The 12,029-nt window shown below is 41.7% G+C and overlaps 1 protein-coding gene across 2 annotated transcripts in view; it reads right to left on the bottom strand.

Moving 5' to 3' along the window:
- The window catches only part of jcada (junctional cadherin 5 associated a), a 48,890-nt gene that overhangs the window by 35,885 nt on the left and 976 nt on the right, over nucleotides 1–12,029 (bottom strand). The gene's annotated exons all lie outside the window — the stretch shown is intronic.

Genomic DNA, 12,029 nt, shown 5'->3' with positions numbered 1-12,029 from the left:
ACATTCTCTTCACTTCTGGAGGTGAGCTTTCATTTGGAGAGAGAAAAAAGATGCATTTCTATTGTTCTGCTGCATGTTAGCAAAAACATTTTCATTGGTCAAAAGTGAGCGCTGCTATTGATTTTGAAGTGAAGAGAATGTTATCTGTTAAAATCCAAGGTTAAAAGAACACAATTCACAAAACTTAATCTGAGCAAGAACAAATTTGAAGATACAAAACCTGTAAAAAAAAACAATTTTGCGAATATTAAATTAAAAAGATATTGGAGACTATATAGTTTCTCTTAAAGCTACAGTGTGTAATAATTACAGGCATATAAAGTCAGAAATGTAATATATTATACATAACTATGGTATTTATCATCATCTACGAGCTCAGCCTTTTAACCATAATGCGTATTGCGTTGCCTTAGAATTCGTTATTTATAATTACATAGGAGCGGGTCTCGCAGCCATGGAGGCAGACATCTTTGCGCTACGGCAAGCGCAGAGGCAACAAACTAGCGATTGCGAGATCTCCCATTACGCTCGAAAATAACTACGGCAAGTTGAGAGAGATGAACTGAGACGGTACTGAACAGTAGATGGCAGTATTATGCCTGAGAAGCGTTTAGTCTGCCTGAAACCAAAGAAGAAGAAGAAGCAGGTATACAGCGCCTCAGTAACAAGAAAGGTGAACAAGGCGGCAGGCGTGAGTGACTTTGCAAACTGTTTGGCACTGTGTGGCCAAACATCAGACGAATGGAGGATCATGCCTACTCTGTATCACAACGAAAAGCGGCGGACACCGAACCCCCGTCATCTAAGAAGCGGAAACACGACGAGAATAAACGCAAGAGTGACAAGAAACGACAAAAAACACGGATCAACATTGGCACGGCATTTACACGATGGAAGTCACTGATGGAGGAAAAAGGTTTTCAAAGTGACGCTCAAGTTGCCAGTTTTCTCTTGGACAGGTAATTAATCCTACACACACAATTGTCTAATATCACTGCAGTTTTTGGAGTACAGGATGCTCAGACCTGTCTAAAACAATAACATGCTGCGTGATGATGCTGTTACTCTCCAGTATACTTATTCAGCAACGTCCCTGACGTTTCACAGGTAATGATTCAGTAATTTTCTGTAAAATAATTTTCTGGATATATACCTCGGTTACTTCTCTCCGGCTCCTTTGGAGATCTTCAAGCCTTTCCTCCTCTGCTCTCACCCCGCTGGCTCCCCTCCCTCGCCTGGCCCTAGCTGCATGCCCACCACGGCCTCTCTGCCCTCGCCCTCTTCCTCTCCCTCTTCCTCGCCTTGTAACCCCCGTGCCACAAACATGACTTGGACTCTGTAAACGGGGAATATATATTCTTCCAGCGAACACAATCTCGCTGTTAAACTAATGACTACAATTACTTCGTCTGTTTATATCACCATGCAAAGCAGCTCACCAAAACGTCACAACGACGTAGAAAAAATAACGGGTATATTTATTATCTTAAGTCTACATGAAATCTATACCCTACACAGACTAATGAAATACTATCTGTAAAATTATCTATGTAAACAAACCTCATCACTTGAGAAGGTAGGTGATTCCGACGTCGTGGAAGACATTTTGTCCCGTAACGCTCGCCGTACTGTTGGGGGGGAGAAGCGGTGGGGGGGAGACGTTCATGTTGCTGCAGTCTGCAGTCTGACCGCTAGATGTCGCTGAAAATTACACACTGTAGCTTTAAATCTTTTATTTATGTTATTATTTATTTAAGCTTCCCAATTTAATTTTTATGGCACTATTGGCTTGTGTTTTTGACAGTAGACTGAAAGGAAAGGGGGAATGAAAGAGCTGGAGAGACATGCAGCAAAGGACCACAGGTCGGATTCGAACCTGAGTCGGCCACATTGAGGACTTAAGGGCGGATTATACTTCTGCGACCGCACACATCAAATGTCGCTTTGGTCTGATTGCAAACCAGTTTTGCTGGTATGCTTCGGTCTGGAATTTCTAGTGACGCACGGTAGTTTCCCGCCAAAGCACAAGAGGGAGCCTATTGGAGAACTCGCGAGAACTTCGGCGGATGGTCACATAAACTTTGGCGGCGCAGACGAGAGTGTTTATTTTCCAAAACAACAATGGCACGTCTGAAAGATATCACGGTCATGGAGATGGATCTAGAGTTGCCAGACATCGAAGAGGAACAAGTTCTGTTAATGGAGTTGGCAAAAAAGCCGATTAACCTTTTGTCGTAGTTGTCCATTGTGTTCGTTCGCCGAACGACGTTTCGCCACCTCTCCAGGAAGCTTTCTCAATTCAAATGATCACTGCGGATCCAGACATTTGAATCGTGAAAGCTTTCTGGTGAGGTGGCAAAACGTCTTCAAATCTTGGAAACCAAGTCCAGTGGATTTTTTTTTTACTTTTACGGACTTTTACGGACGACCACACAGAAAGCTGGAAAGGCGAACCAAGGACCAATCACAGCTGCTTTTTGTCTACGCACTTCCGCTTGAGGTTTGCGTGGGTTTGCGACCGTCTGACACGTAGTCAGGAATTTTTGAGGTGCGTGACGAAGGTTGCAGAATCTCTGTGCGGGGGATGTGGTCGCGCATTTGATAGTTAGAGAGACTATGCATCAGAAGCATAAATTGGCCTCAAATGGCTGGTTATGCTCCCCTCAGCAGTGTGTTGTAGTGAGGAAGTGGGGGCAAGTTTGTGCAACAACAGTGGGGACATGAGGGCAAAAAAGAGCGGGGATCCAGGTGGAAAATGGTCTCAGCGTTCTTGCGCACCTCGCTCTTCTAACTGGTTCATTTTTACGAGTCGTTTTCCACAATGGCGGTCATACAAACAAAACAAACCAGTCAGGTAGCGAACAGGAAAACCGCGGCAGACCAAACCAGATGAAAGTGCGCATTCAGCTCGGCAAAGAACTCATGCTCTTCCTCAACACTGAAGTCCTCAGACATTTTTCTTTCGTTGTTTCTTTCTTTGCACAGGTAAACAGCACATTTCTTCTTCTACGCTTGCATTATCGGCAGAGCAGACGCTGAATGCGCACTTTCGTCTGGTTTGGTCTGCCGCGGTTTCCGTAGACTCGTGAACGTGCTTATAGGAAATCCTATACACTACTGTTTATGCTCTAAAAACATTCTAAAGGACTTCGTTTCGAGTAAATTATGGACGCTACCCACTCAGGACACTTGGAATACATTGGACGAGCAGTATGGAGGAATATTGACACGTTTTTTGTGGACTTTTATGGACCTTTCTGCCTCGGGCGCCATAGACCTCCATTATTTGAATGTCAGCAGACAGCAAGAAGCCTCCCAGATCTCCAGATGCATTTGAGATATCAAAAAAGTACTCCAGAGTGTTGTTCAGCATGGGGGTGAGTAGAAAATGAAGGCTAATCATGTTTTGGGTGTACTATTCCTTTAAGGCTTCCATTCATGGGTCATATACGCAAATCTGTACATTCCATTGCTTTTTTAAATTTACTAAACATGTTCTTTGCTTGCAACTAACAATTATTTAGTAAATCGCTTAATCTGTCGATAATTTTTTCGATAACTGATTAGTAATCGCATAGCCAAAGGTTCCTTAAAGAAGATTGTGTAACGACATTGAACCAAGGGAAATTAATACTTTTCAACTTGAGGAGCTCTGGAAAGAGATATTGACAATTAATTTTTTTATTTTTTTACCTTAATGCAAAATGTTTATACATTTTTTGTACAGTCTTGGTATAATTACTGCTCTAAGTGTGTTTCTCTGTCAGCTAAAGGCATGTTTTACAGTCTCTGTACTCAAGTTAACGATTAACCAATTACTAAATTAGTTTATGATTATTTCAATAATCGATTAATCTTTTTAGCTATATTGGCCCTCCATGCAACAATAATGGAACAAAGTTCACTCTATAAGTTACAGCTTGACCTACTGAGGCCTTAAACAAATTCAACATCACGTTCATTCTGGAAAAGCGTCTTTAATATGAAGCAGAGCTCATCACCACGTTGCAACAACATGTGCAGTCTGAAGAATCCACTCCCTCCTATACAGAGCAGCAAATGAAGGCACCATGAGCTAATAAACACAGATTGAGCCCAAAAAAACATTTAAAAAAATACACCCACTGGCATAATTTTGTAAAACATACTCCATGGCACCAGTTGTTTTGCTTTTATGAACAGCAGACAATAGTGTGTGGGCTGCTGAGATATTCTCTCTTCATCGCTTCAGTCCAAAACTTATTACACTCAGACTCCACTGGCACAGATATCAAAGGCAGGATGGGTTAGAGAAGAGAAGAAAGGCTTGGAGTCAGGGTGTGTTTGCAAGGCTGTGGGTGGGGTAGTTTTATCCCACCATATTCCAACAGCTCACAAGTCTGCAAGATTCATTGCAGGCTTTTAAGGAGCAGCCCAGTCTTATATCTGTCCTCCCCGTTAAACACAGAGTAAAAACAGGAGGAAACTGATGATGCGACGGTAATTGTGTCAGTAGAGTTTCTCTGCCATTGTGCAACAGGGCTTAGCTCCGTTAGGCTCTTACGCAGCGATTTGACGTCAACAGATTTTCTCCATCTGAGCGCATCCTAAAGGGGTGTGTTAAGGCACAGCGCAACCTAAAAGTCTGCAACACATGGTAGAGAAGGTCCTTTTTTATGTTAACAAAAACGAAACCTTAATATTTAATTTTGCATCTATACTGCAAAAAAGCAAGTAATTAAAAAAAAATTGAGGGAGACAAAAAAAGCTAAATTAACAGCTGGAAAAAATAACTTAAAATGTATGGAATCATTTCAAGGCAAAGAAAGAATACTCTAAACTACTCTCTACGTGCATTTCAATCATTTAATGGGTCCTGATTGAATACCAACAGACTCCAGGGTGTCACATACATGAGAGCATGGGCATTCCTTTTCTCCTAGCTTGCTTTTTGAGCCCCCATAGTCTCTCTCCTAGCTCTATAGAGACCTCTTTCTATACACTTGGGTCAACTTTAGTCATTTTGAGGGTGGTAGCCACTAGAGGATGTATACTACCTGTCACTGGCTACTTTTCAGGAAAATCCCGGCTGTTTTTCAATATGTGTTATTGTGCGGTCTCATGTGCTTGTGTACTCGTGAAACGTCATCAGCCTCAGCCCTAGTACCATTCCAATTCACAAGAACAGCAGACCGCGAACAGACAAAGTCCCCGGATGTTATCAATGTTAGGAATCCAGTTTGTGTGGGATGTGCTTTTGTTTATCTTCCCTCGACCACCAGGTGGCGCCTGGTTCTCGTTGGCCTCCTCACACACCTGCGGATGGTTATCCTCATTACCGGAGGATTCTTAAGCTGCTGAATGCCACTACATTGACGCCAGAGTGTTTGCCAGTTTTGGGTACTTTAGTCAAGCTGAGTTTTTCTCTACCTGAGTTTTAACCTTGCTTTTTGTCTTTGTCTCTTGGCAGGAAGTCATCCTGCAAACCGGATGTTTTGGACCTTCTCCCCCCTGGAAGAATTCTCTGAGCACCAATCTGAGCTGAGGGGTCAAATTGGTGGTTTGGATCAACTTTTCCCCCAAGGATTGTTTGGGCGTCTCTCTGAGCAGGGGATTAATCTCCACAAGTAACCGTTCAAGTACCGCAGGAAAACTTAGGCCCCGTCCACACGAAGCCGAACCCTGGCCTAAACGCACAAATTTTTCACCAAACCAGCCTCTCATCCATACGAAGCCGGCATTTCGGGGTCTGTAAACGATCTTTTTTTTATTCAGCCTTCAGAGTGGGAAGATTTTGAAGCTGTTTTCGCGTTTCCATCGTTAAGCTCTAACCGCATTTTGTTTCTTACACGCATGCGTCATAGCGTCGCCTCTAAACACGCATGCGCGACACAGTATCACAACAACAATGGCGCCGTACTGTGTTGAATGGTTGCTGCTAATGCTACTCACCCTGCTGTCGGGCTTACAACATAATCTTCTTCTTCTGGAATATCTCCAGGAAGAACAGAGCAATATCGACGACATAGTTCAGCACCTGAATTTGACTGAACCACGAAAATGGACCCGCAGGGCAACCATGTATAAATATTAGTGCGCATGCCAAACATTTCGTCGCCTATTTTTGCTTTGGCACGACAGGGGCACTTACAGGCCTTACATACATTTTGCAGCGTTTTCATGCATTCGTGTGGACGATCACATTTATTTTACGTCTCCGTCTTTACGACAAATGTTCTGGAAAATATTAGCGTTTCGTGTTCGTTTTGACTTCGTGTGGACGGGGCCTAAGTGGCAGTCAGCTCCTCCGTTCATGAAGGGAAAACCCCAATCTGGGTAAACCCTGTCCGCCCTCCAACGAGCAAGTCATTCACCTGAACAACCCACACCAACTGGATTCAACAAGAGACATCTTTTTCTGGAAACGTGAGTCCTTTTGCCTTAATTCCCTTCTTAAAATCTAAGCCACAATTTTCCTACTGAGCCTGAACTAACCGCAGTATCTTCCCCTTCACTTTTCAGTCCCGGTTCGACAGAGTAAGAGCAGCACTGGACTCTTATCACCAACTCTCAATAAAACCTGTTAAACTTTTCCCTGGTCTCTCTGTTTGGTCTTCTGCATGTGGGTCAGAGCTTTAGATAAAATCATGACAGTTCTCGCCCCTCCCTATTTACCCAGCATGCATCATAGCAGACTTGAGATTGACAGCTGTCCCAGCATGCACTGCAGCAGCAGCAGCTTTCAATGGAGCGCTCGCAGAGCTCAGAGTTTTAAGTTATAAGTCTCTTTTCTATTGCCGTTGTTCTATTTAACTGATATGTTCATTCAATAACATTATAATTTTAAGTGTCACTATATGGCCCATTTACTGATTTAGTGCATAATATTAAAAAAAAGTTCCCATGGTGAGAGGTTCGCGTTAACCAGCGAACCTCCAAGGCTAACTGCAGCCAGGGCTAATTTTAGCCCGTCTGCAGCAGCCCTTTCTCAGCATAGCTGTGTGCGAAGTACCGCTGGCTTTGATGGCGATTTTTTTGGTTTTATTTGGCAAAATAATCACAATCATTTTTTTTTTTTTTTTCGAATGTGGCTGCTGATCACGACTGGTAGTAAGTTTTGGAATTGTTCTGTAGTCTTCTCCTGAATGATAATGAAAACTTTCTAAGAAACGATGGCAAAAAGTTTGTTTTACAGAAATTAAGGGCTGGTTATGCTCCCGCAGCAGTGTGTCAGAGTAAGCTTGTCGCAGGCTATGTTATTCCACGCCTAGATACAGGCAAGGTGGTGAGGAAGGGAAAAACGCAAGGGGCATGAAAAAGGGTCTCAGCGTTCTAGCACACCTCGCTCTTCTAGCCGGTTCATCTTCACGAGTCGTTTTCCACAATGGCGGTCATACAAACAAAACAAACCGGTAAGGTACCAAACAGGAAATACGCATAGAGTAGAGGGGATGTAGATTTGACCAGTCAGAGGCCTCCTGTCCACTGTCACCTACAATTTTGGGGAGGTGCCCCATAGTGTTTGCGGAAGAGGGCGGCGCGTTCACTGAGACTGGGAAAGATCGATATCTAGATAAGTAATTTTTTCTTAAAATAGGAGCATTTTTTCTTGAATTGAGGAGGTGAGACACTTTGCCGATGGAAGAAGACAATTTACATTTAAAATAAGAAAAAAAGTATTTCATTTAGGGATGCACGATATCGGGATTTTGGCCGATATCCGATATGCCGATATTTTAAAACTCATGTAGCCGATAACCGATATCGATACCGATGTTAAAGCTGGACAAAAATAAGTTGTCATTGGAAATAGCAATTTTGTTATCCATTTCTGACACTTTGAAAAATAATATACTCAAATATATTTTCATATGCTGATATCAAATTGATTTTTAAAAACGCAGTACCGATCTATTTTACTTTCAAAATCTCGTGAAATTTCATCGTTCTGTTACAAACTCTCGTGATATTTTGCAAATTCTTGTGAGATTTTGTTAGTAAAATAGATCGATACCGCGTCAGTATATCAACATAGAAAAATATCGCAACATTTCGTGACTTTTCGGGGGATTTCGTAGCATAACGATGACATATAGCAATATTTTATTAGTAAAAGAGATTGATATGGTGTTTTTAATGGCAATATATCAGCATATGAAGATATTGGGATATTTTAATGTATCAATTTTTTTTCCCTCGTCTTTAGAAGTTTTTAAGTCTGTAAAAAAGAAGTTTTTGAGGAAGAAGAAGAAGTAGTATTTTTTTTTTTTTTTTAGACTTTAGAAACTCAGAAGCTGATCAAATATCGGGTTAAATATCGGTGGGGTAGCCGATGTCCGATATTCAGTTTTAAGGCCGATACTGATAGGGGGCCCATTATATCGTGCATCCCTAATTTCATTGTCTTATTTCAAGTGTATATTATCTAATTACCTTATTTTAAGAGTAAAAATCCTCATTCCATTGGCAAATCATCTTATCAACCTACTCAAATTAAAGATTTGATTTAAGACATTTTGACTTATTTCTAGATCGTTTTTGCAGTGAGACGACCTGGTTTCTGAGCATAAACAAGCCTCTATTGGTAAATCGCACAAAAAAATGTTTTTTCACCAAAGGGGGGTCGGGTGAACTTTTAAGAGCAGCTTTAAATCTAACGCACAGATTATCAAGCATGATAATCTCCATGGCTACAAAAGGGTATAAACTCCACCTGCCCTGAAACACTCCCTGCCCTGCGCCGTTCCTTGGCCTGCCAAACAGGCTTCATGGTAATTAGTGTCTATCAAGGTCTGGGGCTTTGCTCGAGATGACAGTGGCATGGTTTATCAGCCAGAAACAGTGTGATCAAAGGGGCAGCACACTCTGCCTTTCTGCTAATCAGATGTGGACTCCTGCTTAGCACCACAGAGAAGGCGGCAAAAAACAATTCAGCATGAACATGTCCTCCCAACACAGACTCCCACTCAACGCCTCATCGGCAGCCTCTTTTATAAACGTTTGGGAAACATGCAGCAGAAAAACAGCTACATAAACTCCTCGTAATGAGCAGGCTGGGTCATATTAAGGTGCACCGTTCCAGCATAAGACCAAAATGAGACGAGCAGGAATCATAAACAGAGACCGCCTCGGCCCTTCCAACAGAATCTACGCTGAGCGGCTCATTTCACGCCTCAGATTCTGCCTCCTCCTGCCGGCAGACGTCAGGAGCTTTCACACGTTTCTGGCTGGCTTCATCCGCCAGCGTCGTCCTTCCTGACTGCGTCACCTCTGCTCTGACATCACCATGCGACATCAGGCAAGACCTCAGAGGGGGGATTCCTGTAGCCGGGCAAAACATTGCATGACTTTCAAAGGCTACGCTAACCCGGTGGCGGAAACACTCATAATCCTGATGCGCCGCTCAGCCCTGGAAGGGAAGGGAGAGAGCAGTTTGCTGCTGTAGATGAAGGAAAACATGCAGGGTTATCATGAAGGAACGTATCAGGCTAATAGGAGTGTTAGTATAAACTGAACCCATGTGATTCCTTTCATAGCTGTACAGGGCCCCCTCTACTTTTGCTGACCAGGCCTTTTTCCTCTCACTGCTGGAAGGAATTAATGAGCTGCTTCCCCTCCTAATACGCTCCCCATGCCAGCAGGCTCCACACCCAACTTCCTCTGGGCAACTCACAAGATCCCCCTTCTAAGAAGTGTGCAAAATACCATCCCCAGAAAATAGCACAGGTGCCCCCTCTCTACTCACCCGTATGCTTTAATTGCAATTTAATATTCGAGAATTCAACCCAGGGGCGCTGATGTGGCCTGCATTTCTGCAGCATTTAACTGCTCAGCTTTTATAGTGCGGAAATACGCTCCGGAGATCAGAAAATGTCTGTGCTGACATTTACTAACGGCTTCTGATGTTGGCTCACTGGGCTGTGAAAGTTCCAGTGAGCAGGAATGGATTGCTTCTGGTTATTAATAGTAATAATTCCTGTTGTAAATACAAACAGGAAACAACAACCTGGAAGAAAGTGGCGCTTTTATGAGAACTATATTGGTGATCGAGTGCGATAGATGTGCTCAGTAATTGGAGCATCTGTGTTATAACAGGCTTGCCTCTAGGGTTCTTCAAGGTTCGAAAAACACCTTTCACTTTAAAATGTTCAGACCTTTTCTCAAACTTCCAGATGCAACAATCAACCAATATGGAGGGAATTTTAATCTATTATTATTGCAAGCAAAGAATGCGATTTGTAAATGAAAATTTGAAAAGAGAAATCTGGAAATGAAACTTTGGGAAACTCCTTCATTTAAAAAAAGAAAGATCTTAAGATGTTGTCAAGTACTCAGATTTATATTTGTAAAGTTCTTCTAAAATTCATTTATTTCTCAGATGTAGAAAATTCGAATTTCTGTTTTTAGATGGATTTTTTTTTCGAATGTCATCCTTTTTAGATTGCATTCCACAGATGAAATTGTCCTCAACTCAAGCCCAATACAAACATGCTGTCAGGTTTATTCAATGACGATTATAAAGTTAATGTGTGTACATATAGAACATTGAAGAAATGAGATGCTTCACTCTGTTTACTGCAAACTGTCATGCAACGGTGGTAGAAAATTGCTGATGTTTGTGCAAGGATAATCAGTCTATTCTGTGATTCAGTCAGAAGGAGCATTTTGTCCTATGACCAGATCAATTGCCTTGTCAGAAGAACTCTATTTTGTAACCCACCCCCTGTGTTATGATCTGCTAATAAAAAGGCTTCTGCTGAGGAAACCCACCAGAGAGCAGATGTGGCTGAACGTAGCTCTCTCCTTCTGCAGAAGCCAAAAATCCCTATTCTGTGCGGGCTCAGTTTCTCTTTTATGAACCTACATTTTTTAACGTAACACATGCTCTCTGGAATATGTTTTGCTGACATCTATGCAGACCAATAGGGCAAACCCAACCCCCACCACCACCACACCATGTCCACCACCCAAAGAAGAGAAGAGAATGTCATCAGGTAAACACAATTTAAAAAGAATGCAATTTGTAAAACTCTATAAAAAAATAAATCATATAAGAATAACATTTTCTCTTTTATAAAACGTGAAAAACAGCAATGTGTCTCTCAAAATGTTTTTCAAATTAAGACATTTTCTAAAAAGTTTCATTTCTACATTGCATTTTATTTTTTTTAAAACATATGGTCTTTGCTTGCAACAATAATGGAACAATATTCACCCCATACACCTTTAGGAGTTTAAACTAAAAGCAAAAGAAAGGGATGGATGGATGGATGGATGGATGGATGGATGGATGGATGGATGGATGGATGGATGGATGGATGGATGGATGGATGGATTGATGGATGGATGGATGGATGGATGGATGGACGGATAAACAGGTGCAGGAGTAAAATACTTCATAGAAAAATTTTTATAAATGTTTGGTCGCATGTAAATTGTGTTTTTTTAGTAAAAAATGTAAACCTGCACAACATCTTTGCCTAGAACATCCTTCATGAAAGCTAACGTTTTATTCCAGCAACATGCAGTCAATCCACTAATCCATAGCATCATGTAGACAACACAACAAAGTCTATGAATAAAGATACCTTTGATATTCCATTACTGTTTACCACACCTGAAAAATGTGTTAGTTATGGAGCAACTCTTACCCCAAATACAGACAAGAGAAGATTTAATCCCAGAGTTTAAAGTGAAATTACATTTTTTTATATAATTGAGCAGGTCAATTTGCCAATGGAATAAGATGATATTCAGTTTAAACAACGGGGGAAAAATAATCTTATTTTAAGGGTATAAACACACCCTGAATTATCTGCTCAAATTAAGGCCAAATTAACTTATTTCTCTCATTTTTAATCCATGATTGCAGGATATTTAAACCAGCAGCTACATTTAAGGCAGAACTCAGTTTCTGCAGACTAACAGCCGGATGGTTATGCATGCAGGAGGCTGCATGTGGATGAAGGAGAGGAGAGGTCAAGCTGCAGCCATCATCATCATCATCATCATCTGCATGCAAACATGCTGCAGGTGTGACACAGTGACAA

The sequence above is a fragment of the Cyprinodon tularosa genome, unplaced genomic scaffold (genome assembly GCF_016077235.1).
Source record: "Cyprinodon tularosa strain WSP-4 unplaced genomic scaffold, ASM1607723v1 ctg456, whole genome shotgun sequence".
In the NCBI taxonomy this organism is placed as follows: domain Eukaryota; kingdom Metazoa; phylum Chordata; class Actinopteri; order Cyprinodontiformes; family Cyprinodontidae; genus Cyprinodon; species Cyprinodon tularosa.
Note: the sequence above shows the minus strand (reverse complement) of the source record. Positions and strands in the feature narration are given on the sequence as shown.